This window comes from Micropterus salmoides, unplaced genomic scaffold (assembly GCF_014851395.1).
Source record: "Micropterus salmoides isolate LMB-PRFRI ecotype aquatic unplaced genomic scaffold, ASM1485139v1 Ms_hic_scaffold_2, whole genome shotgun sequence".
Classification (NCBI taxonomy): domain Eukaryota; kingdom Metazoa; phylum Chordata; class Actinopteri; order Centrarchiformes; family Centrarchidae; genus Micropterus; species Micropterus salmoides.
In genome coordinates this window covers 45,613,053-45,624,584 of record NW_024041150.1, presented here as the reverse complement: position 1 = coordinate 45,624,584, position 11,532 = coordinate 45,613,053, and the positions used below count along the sequence as shown (strand labels likewise).

General features: G+C 40.8%; 1 long non-coding RNA gene across 8 annotated transcripts; it reads right to left on the bottom strand.

The window, feature by feature from the left end:
• Positions 1-535: 535 nt before the first annotated feature.
• Positions 536-9,205, bottom strand: LOC119913075. 8 transcript variants are annotated; one of them, XR_005446358.1, is made up of 9 exons: positions 8,957-9,205; positions 8,811-8,840; positions 8,607-8,736; positions 7,204-7,300; positions 3,062-3,308; positions 2,181-2,320; positions 1,813-1,848; positions 675-947; positions 536-596 (listed from the first exon to the last, which is right to left on the bottom strand). It is a non-coding gene; the product is annotated as an uncharacterized LOC119913075 (long non-coding RNA). The 8 variants fall into 8 exon arrangements; XR_005446362.1 differs by having other exon boundaries at positions 8,607-8,840; positions 8,957-8,980; positions 9,060-9,205; XR_005446359.1 differs by having other exon boundaries at positions 3,062-3,104; positions 3,195-3,308; positions 8,607-9,205.
• Between the last annotated feature and the right edge of the window lie 2,327 nt (positions 9,206-11,532).

Here is an 11,532-nt window from a genome sequence, read left to right as displayed (position 1 = left end):
GTGATTGATATAAAGGTTAGTGAATTATTCAGTGTTTACCTGCGGCCCTGCGCCGATATAAAGAAACCATGAGGACAGTGGAGATGCAGTATGGACAGAACATCACCAGGTGGCAGACAAGTCTGAACACAAGCTGGGAGGAGGCTGAGACAGGAGGCGATGAAGGAGGAAGGGCTTCAGAGGGTGTCAGGTCAAAGATAGTAGTTGATGTTGAGGGCGGGGCTGCAGAGGTGGGCAGGATTGTAGTTGTGGGTGGAGCTGTGATTGTAGGTTTTTATGTAGAGAGAATCCACCTGGTCAGATGAGTCTCTGGATTAAATGAGTCCTGAAATCAAAGGAAACCTCCTCACCTGTGACAGAGATCCAGCTGGATGGAGACTCTCCACGACCTCTGATGTCACACTTGTAGAGGCCTTCATCAGACTTGTTAACATGGTGGATGGTCATGTGACCTGTAGGCTCAGTCCTGATGAGGGAGCCATCTTTATAGAAACCAGCTGGGAGGTTGGAGGGAGGGGTCTTTGTTTTACAGTGCAGAGTGACATCATGTCCCTCCATCACAGGGAGGACAGGACTCTGCAGGATCACTGGTCCACCTCAACACAGAGACAAACTACAGCATTTCATCATTTACACACAGCTTCATCAACACTAACTCCACAGTCTGATCTTACCAGTGACAGTGATGTTGATGGTGTTACTGGTTGCTCCCTCTCTGGACTCACACCAGTAAACTCCACTGTCCCATGTGACTGTCAGAGTGATGCTACAGGAAGAACCAGCTGATCTTCCCCAGCCAGCTCCACACTGAGTCATCTGTCGTCTGGTTGTGTTCCTCCTCAGCGTCCATCCAGCAGAGCTGTCGTCCTCATCACATCTCAGAGAGACAGATTTATCTTCAAACAGCTGAGAGCTGCTGGGACTCACAGTCAGAGAGGCTGCAAGAGCTGGTGACATGTAAACATTTTCAATTAAACTAAATAATCTTTTATGCCCTGACACGTTTCACAACCACTGAACTCTCTGCTAAGCTCAGAGTTATTTCAGGTTGACTGCACCCTCTGGTGGCCTTAATGGAAGTCCTGAAATTTACTGGTAGTTAGACGTGCTTTATACTGTTAATACATTCTTGCTGAATGACAAAAGTGGCTTTAAATGATTTAATAGAGAATCTCCTGAATAAAGTCTGGTGAGGTCTGCCCCCATGGTCATAGAGCTGCTTGTGGATGTGATGAATTGTTGAAGGAAATGCCCATATTATTCATACATGTCTTTAATCTATCCATAATATTGTCATTATGATTGTCCATATTGTGAATTTATTTTGCTCTGTACAACATCAATTTCCTCTCTGTCCTGGATGATGTATCCCCTGTTTCTCTTTCTGGGAGAAGTTTTTTCTTATCAGAATCGAGGTTGTAATGTTAAAGGATGTCATATGCTCTACAGATTTTAAAACCCCTTGTGGAAAACTTGATTTGATTACAATTTTTGTTTTCAACTCAATTAAATTTTGCTTATATACCACCAATTCACATCAACAGTTATCTTGTATTGCTTTTCATATAGAGCAGGTTTAGTCCGTACTCTGTGCTATTATTTACAGTCCTAACAATTCCCACCATGAGCAAACACTTGCCAACACAGGCAAGGAAAAACTTCCTATTAAGAGGCAGAAACCTCGAGCAGAACCAGGGCTCAGGGTGGGCGACCATCTGCCTCGACTGGCTGGGGGTGAGCAAATAGACATGTTGACCACTAGAAAAAAATATTTTCCTAGGCGGCGTCAGTCATGTTTCTGTCTGTACTCACCCTGGTTTGTTGTGCAGCTCAGCAGTGACGTCAGAACTAAAGAGTGTGAAATGAAACTCAGGTTGGTTTGAAGAAATCAGCAAAAACTGACACCAGATGAAGTGAATGCAGATTATTGTGATAAAAACCAAGTCAAACAAAGAGTAAAGATTATTAGTGACAAGAGAAACAGTGGCATCACAAGTTTAAAATGCCTCCTAAACATTATCAGACCGTCTTAACGTAACATTATTATTAACTAATGTCATGTTAGGGGTTCTGGGACGACACTCAGACATGAACACGCTGTCCAAAACATAAAAAACATAATGTGATTACAGGATTTTAGTCATTAATGCTAAATGATGAAGCAGCCTGATATTACTTACAGAGCAGCCACAGAAGAATAGTTCCCTCCATCCTGACACTTGGTGAAATGAGATCTGCGCTCTGATCACTTCATGTTCATGTAACAGCCTCCTCCTTCCCCTGCGAGTGGCCGGCAGTGTTGTGGTTTTCTCTCCAAAGACTGTGATGAGAAACATTTAGTTGTTTAGTTGCAGTAAAGAAGATGAATTCAGTTTTAACATGAAGCTCTGAGCCACAGCATGAAGTCAAGAGAAACAAAATCTGGACATCAAAAGAAATTCAACACCTGATGGCAGAATAAAATGAAAACTTAGACATCTGTATGATGCCTTCACAGACAGTCGGAAAACTCTGAAGGATGCGTTTGTGGTTTGGTGCATTTATATACTGAGTTCTAACTTAAAGCTGCTCTTTTGAAGGAATTTGGACCTTATTTCTATTAGTTTCAAAGTTAAAATCCTGATTGTAATTATTTTAAAACGTTGATTTGAACAGATATCAGCATGTGAACGCAGAATCTGTAGGTGAGAGACCAGATTCAGGTTTCCATTTGTAGTCCAGATAGTGTTGACAGATCATGTTTGAGCCGGCTTTGGAAGCTTCTCTTTCTAAAAACTTATTAAAACTTATAGCTGATGGGTCCTGAGATTGAAAAACACTAGAAACACGCTGCAGCTTCCTGTAGGTGGTAGTTTCGTTGGAAGGAAGTGATTTTGTACCTTCTGTTTTAACCACTGAAATGTGGTCAGAAAGGGACAAAAACATAACAAGTAGCTGAAGGCTGTCAGTCAGCAGAGCAGCGTTGTGCTTTCACTGTTTCACTAGACACACATCACAAAAACATAAAGCACATTTACATGATGAATTTCTAAAGTTTTATCATTTTTAGTCCTTGACTTACATTTGATTTAGCTGATGCTTTTATCCAAAGTAACTTCCAATTGCTATATATGTCAAAAAGGAGAAACAAGGAGTTAAGCATCTGGGGCACAATGGTGAAGTGTTGCACTAGGAATTGAAACCAGGTCTCTCACACCAAAGGCACATATCTTAACCACTGCGGCATCACCACTCCCTGTTGTGTTCAGGGTTCAGAAGGATTCAGTAGTTGAACATCATCCTGCTGTTGGCCTGACAACGAGACGTCTCTGTAACACAAAGTAAAACATTTTAACACATTTACAAAGTTTCCATATTTTTATTTAAGTGAGTTCATGTTATCTTCAATTGGATGAATTAAGAGGTGATGATGCTGCCATTTCATTTGTGTTTGTAATTGACTTCACCTTCATTTCTACGTAGAGGCGTTCACACAGGCGTAAATTTTAATAACACGGAACTACAGCCGTGGAGATGAACACGGAACTACAGCCGTGGAGATGAACACGGAACTACAGCCGTGGAGATAGACACAGAACTACAGCCGTGGAGATGAACACAGAACTACAGCCGTCGAGATGAACACGGAACTACAGCCGTCTAAATAAACACAGAACTACAGCCGTCGAGATGAACACAGAACTACAGCCGTCTAAATAAACACGGAACTACAGCCGTCGAGATGAACACAGAACTACAGCCGTCGAGATGAACACAGAACTACAGCCGTCAAGATGAACACGGAACTACAGCCGTCGAGATGAACACGGAACTACAGCCGTCGAGATGAACACAGAACTACAGCCGTCTAAATAACACAGAACTACAGCCGTCGAGATGAACACAGAACTACAGCCGTCGAGATGAACACGGAACTACAGCCGTCGAGATGAACACGGAACTACAGCCGTCGAGATGAACACGGAACTACAGCCGTCAAGATGAACACGGAACTACAGCCGTCGAGATGAACACAGAACTACAGCCGTCGAGATGAACACAGAACTACAGCCGTCGAGATGAACACAGAACTACAGCCGTCAAGATGAACACAGAACTACAGCCGTCGAGATGAACACAGAACTACAGCCGTCGAGATGAACACAGAACTACAGCCGTCGAGATGAACACGGAACTACAGCCGTCAAGATGAACACAGAACTACAGCCGTCGAGATGAACACAGAACTACAGCCGTCGAGATGAACACAGAACTACAGCCGTCAAGATGAACACGGAACTACAGCCGTCAAGATGAACACAGAACTACAGCCGTCGAGATGAACACAGAACTACAGCCGTCTAAATAAACACAGAACTACAGCCGTCGAGATGAACACAGAACTACAGCCGTCTAAATAAACACGGAACTACAGCCGTCGAGATGAACACAGAACTACAGCCGTCGAGATGAACACAGAACTACAGCCGTCTAAATAACACGGAACTACAGCCGTCGAGATGAACACAGAACTACAGCCGTCTAAATAAACACGGAACTACAGCCGTCGAGATGAACACAGAACTACAGCCGTCGAGATGAACACGGAACTACAGCCGTCGAGATGAACACAGAACTACAGCCGTCGAAATAAAAAGACGTTCACCTTACGGGCCTTTTCCTCACAAGGTCAAACCGATCCAAGAAAGGTGAAGTGAGGATTTCCAAGCACGTTACCACACGTGACAGGGAAAATATCATTGAACAAATTTCATAATTCCCAGCAAACCTTTTTACTTTTCAGGTAGAAATATTTATTTTGATAAAACATTAATTTTTATAACATTTCAATAACAAAAAAACTAAAAATGCTAAAAAAATATATTATAAATGAAAACTGGGGAGCCATGAACATTAGGCTGTAGTCATTATAAGGTAGGAGACGGATATAAACATCAGTCATTCTAGCTGTAGAGTAAAAGTGGAGTCGGGCCTTGTAGACTAGGGGGCACGAGGGCCTACGAGGATACGCTTGGGGCCTCTGGAGTCGGTTCATCATCATAATTTTTTGTCATGACTAATTTATTAAAGTCTCAGCACCATCCGTATTAAAGAGAAAATAATAACTTTATGTGACGTTAAAGGGAATAAAATACTACCTACCTGGAGTCCTACATCTGTCCCATTAGTGTTTGTACTGCTGCACAGTCATTTTTAAGTCTATATGTCATTATATTATGTGATGATATTTGATCTGACCAACCCCACTATGGAACAAGTGATAATAATTCACTCTGGTACAAAACCTTCTTACAGGAAATTCCAAGTCCACAAAGTTTCTGAAGAAGATGGCTGTTGTTTACATGTCGCTGTTCCTTTGCTGTCAGGCTTTATGTTCCCGGTTCTGTCGATGGATTTGTGTCACGGTGAGTGTTTCTGTGACAGTTTTTTTTTTGTCCCGGTGAATTGTTTATGTCACTTTTCAGGTGTGTGAATTGTTAAACTGGCGGCTCAGCTCTGAGCGAACAAACTTTAATTACACTAAACCAAACTGTCAGTGACCCAAACTGGCGCCAATAGATACTCTGCGTTATGGACACATTGTTTTCACGTACCGTTACTTCAAATCTGCTTCAGAAAAGACATCTCCGGTGTTTCGGTTTAAGGAGTGGCCATGTTAACTGGTGTCAGTAAACATGTGTCACGTAGAAAAATGATTCAGCCAGTCTAGCCTATCAGCTCTCTCATCTCTGTCGGCGTACAACAGCCAGCCATCACTCTTTAAAACGGGAGACAGCAGATCAACTTGTGACCACAATGTCTGTGTGAACCCAGAACATGTCAGTATTCAGTCCCTTCCCAACCAAGCCGCCGTTTAACACAAAGTTGTTTACAAGATGTTGCAAGATTTATGGCAGTAGCCTACTTAACAGCTGTTTATCCTCATTTGGGTGTTTTATGAATACAAATTTCCCGTAGGGCCTACGGATCACAGAGCACTAATCCCAGTTTACTACATCAATATTTTAAAGTGATATTAGAAATGAAAAGAAATGAAATGAAATCCTAGAATGATGACATCACATGCAAACCTTGTAATTCTGAGGTCACATAGTGACACCATATTTACAACACGTAAGGGATGGCTCTAAATCTGTATCTGAGGGCATGTTTCAAACCTATTACGCTTATAAACATAAATGATTGATCCGATTAGGAATGAATGTGATCCCTGAAACTGAGTTGCAGAGAAGACGTCTCACTCTGTGGGTTATTGAAGTACAGGAACGCTGTGATGGTTGGAACAGAGTGGAGCTTCTTCCCTCACTGACTGAGTATTTTCTCAGTCTGGCCTATAAATCCCAATAAAAAGACCCAAACCAACATATTCTACCAACAAGCCAGATAAGATACAAGACCGCCCTCATTAGGACATCTCTTTCACGCACCGATTGGCTGATGGTGACGAGGAGACACAGATTTTGATCCTTGTCATTTGGACAGTTTAAACTTTTCTGCTCAGTTTTTTCTTCTTGACAGTCGCAGCTTCCCTCGGGCAGCATGTCACTCTGCCGTGTCGAGCTCCCGGCAGTGTCACCATCTTAGCTGTAACTTGGACCAGACCTGACCTGAATGTGTTTTATTTTTCCGGGATGGGTCATCTAATCCAGACTACCAGCATCCATTTTATGAGAATCTGGCGGACATCGAGCTGAAGGACGATAACCTGTCTTTGATTCTGAAGGATGTAACGAGCAGCGACTATGGGACATACGAGTTAATTAATAACATATTAATAACATATACCTAATTAATTTCTTTAAAGAGTGGTTTTTAATGTACGTAGGAATAAAAAATTGATGGTAAAGATCAAGTATTAACTTGCAGTGTTATTAAAAGCAGATACATGAAAACTAAACTTTTTGGGGCTTGCCTTGCAGTGAATTTCTGAATGGGAGATTGGAGGCTATTTGCTGATATCGAGCATGTCGGCTATAAGCCAATAGCTTCTCTTCCCCACCGTCGTTTGCAAATCAATAAATCACAATCAATAATCAAATATCTCTGTCTCAGTCTTTTCAATGTTTTCATGCTTTTATCTAGTATTGTTTTTGTATTATTGTCTTTACACTTGTTAAAGCACTTTGTAACTTGTTTTTGAAAAGTGCTCTACAAATAAGGATTATTATTATTATTATTATTATTATAAAATCTCGCTCCAACCTGGTCAGGGCGCCCTTGGATCAGCTCAGACGTGAAATTCTCTGGAGACAGCAGTGATGACATCGTCAATGTTGTCAATCCCTTCTCAGGTCATTTCCTGCAGTCAGAGCAGGTTAGAAAGAAAATGTGGATCATTTATCAGTTAGACTCAACTGTGACTCCACGACAGATAACAAAGTTTGGGTTTAACGCTAAACATGGCACTGACTTGTGTATATATGCTCTAAAGGAAATTGTGAACACATATAGAGATAAAAACTCATCAGTTCTTATGTGTTTTATTGATGCTTCTAAAGCATTTGACTGTGTAAATCAATCAATCAAAGAGGGGTGCCCATGTATATTGTGAGAATTTTGGCTTACTGGTATGCCCACCGGACTACGCAAGTGAAATGGGGCAATAGTGTCTCAGCTTTATTTGGGGTTAGCAATGGAGTCAGACAAGGGGGTATTTTGTCACCTGCTCTTTTTAATCTCTATATCTGTCCAGGCAGTTGAGAGCCTGTAATACTGGGTGCATGATTGGTAATTCAATAGTGAATCATATTATGTATGCAGATGACCTAAGAAGTGCTGGATTACAGCAGCTTTTTACAATATGTTCGGTGTATGGTGTGGAACATGATATCAAATGTAACGCCAATAAGAGTGTCGTCATGATCTGCAGAACTGAAGATGATAAATGTTTGAACTATCCTGATTTTAAATTGGCTAACAGTAAGCTTAGTGTCTGTAATAAGGTGAAATACCTTGGTCATTTTATCACTGATAAAATGACAGATATTTACAGGCACTGTCGCCGGATGTATGCACAAGCATACGTAAATTTAGGGCATGTACGGTTGGTGTAAAGACATCTCTGTTTAAAGCACACCGTTCTATACTGCGCACTTGTGGTCAAATTATTAAAAGGCAAGTCTATTAAAATTTAAAGTAGCATTTAACGACGCAATGAGAATATTACTCACAAGACCAAGATGGTGTAGTGCAAGTGAGATGTTTGTGGCTGCAAGAATAAGGACCTTTCATGCTGCTTTAAGAAACCTAATGTTTAAATTCATGTGCCGGCTTAATGGGTCACAAAATGAAATAATAATTGGCCTTAACTAACATACGGCTAAGTACAATGGAAACACTGCTATAATTGTCTCCTGGTAGAACAATGATTTTCTTTTTAAATCATTTTATACTTTTCATTTTTCTAACCATGATTTACTATGGATTTTTATTTATTTTTTATGTGTAGGTATTTGTGCATTCATGTGCGTTTGTGGATATGTATTTATGTATTGTTGTGGGTAAGATTTGGACCTTGAGTCTGTAATAAAGTTTTGATTGATTGATTGATTATGAATCATCAACACCAGAGTGAGAGTGTGGGACTGAATGAGTCAGAGTGTTACCTGCGGCCCTGCGTCGATATGAAGACACCATGAGGACAGTGGAGATGCAGCAGGGACAGAAGACCACCAGGTGGCGGATCAGTCTGAACACAAGCTGGAGGGGGACTGAGGTGGGGGCTTGTAGGTTTACCTGTAGACAGAATCCACCTGGTCAGGTGAACCTCTGGATGAAGTGAGTCCTCAAATCAAATGTTAGCTCCTCACCTGTGACACAGATCCAGCTGGATGGAGACTCTCCAAGACAATAACAGACATTAATCTACTTCAAACTTTAAATGTTTCTGACATGGATTTATTTCAGTATTGAATAATATGCAGTGTGATAATCAGATGCAAAGAAAACAACTCACAGACTGCGCAGACAGTCAGATTGTCTGTAATCAGAGTTAAATAAATAAATAAATATGAAACAGCCGAACTTTAGATGAGGGTGACGGTGAATCGTAACGTTACCATGACAGCAGCGGGGCAGACATGACTTTTAACATGAAGGCGATGAAGAAATACTTAGAAAATACATTTTAACGGACTACGTGTCCTCACTGAAGTCAAGCCAGCCTCCACTTCGAAAACAACAGTCAAGCCAGCCCTCGCGCTGTTTTGCGTGTTCTTTCTAGGCATTACGGTAACATCGTGTCGCAGCACATTTCAAAATAAAAGTCTTGGCGAATAGCTAAAATATTAGACACTTTCAAGGGCTGTAACTTAAAAATACTATCAGATTGCTCTGATATTGACAGAGGGTCACCCTGAGGTGGCCTGCTGTCACTGTGAAGTGAAATGAGTCAGTGGAAACAGGAGGTTTTCTTTTTACATGAGTTCGAATCTTGGCTGAATGTTTTAAGCTTTCTGTGAGACTGTAATATTTTCTTTAGATACTTGTGGTGTCTTAAGCATTTATTTATTTATTCAATCGTTTCTGCCGCATCAATTGCATTATGTTCAGCAGAAGCTCACTTTTATTTTGAAATGTGCTGCGACACGATGTTACCGTAATGCCTAGAAAAAACACGCATCGCAAAACAGCGCGAGGGCTGGCTTGACTGTCGTTTTCGAAGTGGACGCTGGCTTGACTTCAGTCCCCATTTGCGTTTTTGTTGTTTTACTACCTACACAGTTATTGTAAGTATATATTATTATATTATTTGATGATTTTTAGGGGAAGACAGCCCTCAGATAGAGGGATCCTCATCCCCCGGACACCCCCGCGATTTCCGCCTATGAGAAAAAGAAGAAGAGGAGTTTACAAACAACTTTCTGGAAGTTTCTAGACCCGCCCACGGGATGCATTAGGTGAAAGACATGTCTGCTCTTGTGCTGTTCGGCTTCGTGTTCCCGGTTTTGTCGATGGATTTGTTTCACGGTGAGTGTTTATGTGGAAGGTCTGTCTAGGTTTATTGTTTGCAGGTGTTGCATGTTTATGAAATTTGTAGAACAGCTGTTTAAACAACAAGTACACTGTTACATCCTGAGGAATCTGTCTGCCAAACTTTACTGCACCATCCATTCATTCAGAATTGTTAAAATGTTTGTTTGCTGTTGGCATTAATATCGTGAGATTTCGTTTGGCGGGTAATCAAAGAAACAATGAAGCAAAAAAAAGTCTCGATTAGGGTTTAAACCAGTGGGTCCAGCTTAATGTGGTCTGCAAAACTCCCTCCTGAGTGTCCGCTGCTTGATGCAGCAAGAGCATCACCTCTGGATCTCTGTTGGCACCATTTTCTCTTATTTAATTGGATCCATAACTGTTGAATGTAAGAATATGAATGTAAGTAAACGGTATCATTGACTATGTCTGACTACTATCATATGATTTGAAATGAAAACATACAGTATATATTTAATTAACATTCTATTGAAGGTCAAAACAGATTTATTGTCATTTATAACCTGTTTTTTATTAATTTAAAACACTTGTTTATAACTGACCTATTATCTCTATGGAAAATATAAAGTCACTTTGTTTTAGTCACCATTTTGCATTAGAACAACTGAATAGATAATTGAGAAAGCTACTTTTATTTGTTTGTGTGAGCAGTGTGCTGTGAATGTAAGTGTTCTGTTCTGAATAATTATCGCTGTGCTTTTTTAACTCTATACTGGATAATTTGCAATTAACATAAGTTAGTGTCAAAAATCCAAACCTCATATTCTCATATCATAATGATCTAACGTGTAAAATATATGTGTGGCTTTCAAATGAATATTGTACTTTTATAATAGGTTGCACATGTTTCATGTTAGACTATGCCTTTGGTGCGAGAGACCCGGGTCCAATCCTCCACTGTGACCCATCCACCATTGTGTCCCTGAGCAAGACACCCTCGTTGCTCCAGAGGCGTGCGACCTCTGACATGTATAGCAATTGTAAGTCGCTTTGGATAAAGCTAAATGAATAAATGTAAGAGTGGATCTCACCTCACTGCACAGCTAACAGCAGCGTTATGGTCGGACAGGGTTCTTGCACCATTTTAAAAGTCAAATTTAATGCCAAATTTGAAAACAATTTCTTTGATAGAAAAGAGACGCGCGTTTGATCTCTTAATGAACGACACAATGCCATATTTGGCAGTTTTATTTTCACCTCTGGTCAATGACTTTGCATATTCATAGACGGTGTTTACACCTGGCATTAAAATGTATTTTGGGTGATCATGTGTAAACGCACCCGAGACGCATTGAGGACAGATTGTGATCCGATCAGCAAAACGATCTCTGGAGGTGGTCAGGGACACATGACCACGTGGATGCAAATGTGTTGTCTATCCACGTACAACAACTACTTGGGTGGAAATATGTACTTCAGTCTTCTGCAAATAAAATCCAAACAGTCCAGACATTGTGTCCATTCAGTGTTGTGCATAAACATGCTCAAACATTGTAGATTATTGATCTTGCTCATGGTTTTGGTGAACTGATCGTGTCC